The sequence below is a fragment of the Bombus pyrosoma genome, linkage group LG3 (assembly GCF_014825855.1).
Source record: "Bombus pyrosoma isolate SC7728 linkage group LG3, ASM1482585v1, whole genome shotgun sequence".
Taxonomy (NCBI): domain Eukaryota; kingdom Metazoa; phylum Arthropoda; class Insecta; order Hymenoptera; family Apidae; genus Bombus; species Bombus pyrosoma.
Genome location: NC_057772.1, coordinates 13,333 through 14,945, shown reverse-complemented (window position 1 = coordinate 14,945; position 1,613 = coordinate 13,333).

Genomic DNA, 1,613 nt, shown 5'->3' with positions numbered 1-1,613 from the left:
ACGTTATAACGTAATGCTATATAACGTTATACGTTATATCGTGATGCTGCATATCGTTATACGCTATATCGTAAGGCTATATAACGTTATACGTTATATCATAATGCTACATAACGTTATACGTTATGAAGTAATACTATATAACGTTATACGTTATAACGTAATACTATATAACGTTATACGTTATATCGCGATGCTAAATAACGTTATACGTTATAACGTAATACTATATAACGTTATACGTTATAACGTAATGCTATATAACGTTATACGTTATATCGTAATGCTACATAACGTTATACGTTATACCGTAATACTACATAACGATACACGTTATAACGTAATATTACATAACGTTGTACGTTATAACGTAACATTATATAACGTTATACGTTATATCGCGATGCTACATAACGTTATACGTTATATCGTAAGGCTAAATAACGTTATACGTTAAATCATAATGCTACATAACGTTAAACATTATGAAGTAATACTATATAACTATATACGTTATAACGTAATACTATATAAGGTTATACGTTATGACGTAATGCTACATATCGTTATACATTATAACATAATACTATATAACGTATAACGTTATAACGTAATGCTATATAACGTTATACGTTACATCGTAAGGCTATATAACGCTATACGTTATAACGTAATACTACATAACGTTATACGTTATATCGTGATGCTACATAACGTTACACGTTATAACGTAATACTATACAACGTTATACGTTATAACGTAATGCTATAAAACGTTATACGTTATGTCGCGAAGCTACATAACGTTATATGTTATAACTTAATACTATATAGCGTTATACGTTATAACGTAATGCTATATAACGCCATACGTTATATCGTCATGCTACATAACGTTATACGTTATATCGTAAGGCTAAATAACGTTATACGTTAAATCATAATGCTACATAACGTTAAACATTATGAAGTAATACTATATACCGTCATACGTTATACCGTAATACTATATAAGGTTATACGTTATGACGTAATGCTACATATCGTTATACGCTATAACGTAATACTATAGAACGTTATACGTTATACCGTAATACTACATAACGTTACACGTTATAACGTAATATTACATAACGTTATACGTTATATCGTAATACTATATAACGTTATACGTTATATCGTGATGCTACATATCGTTATACGTTATATCGTGATGCTACATATCGTTATACGTTATAACGTAATACTATATAACGTTATACGTTATAACTTAATGCTATATAGCTACATACGTTATATCGTCATGCTACATAACGTTATACGTTATACCGTAATACTACATAACGTTACGCGGTATTACGTCATATTACATAACGTTATACGTTATATCGTAAAGCTATATAACGTTATAAACATATCGTATTACTACATAACGTTATACGTTATACCGTAATACTACATAATGTTACACGTTATAACGTAATATTACATAACGTTATACGTTATAACGTAATGCTATATAACGTTATACGTTATATCGTGATGCTACATATCGTTATACGTTATAACGTAATACTATATAACGTTATACGTTATAACGTAATGCTATATAA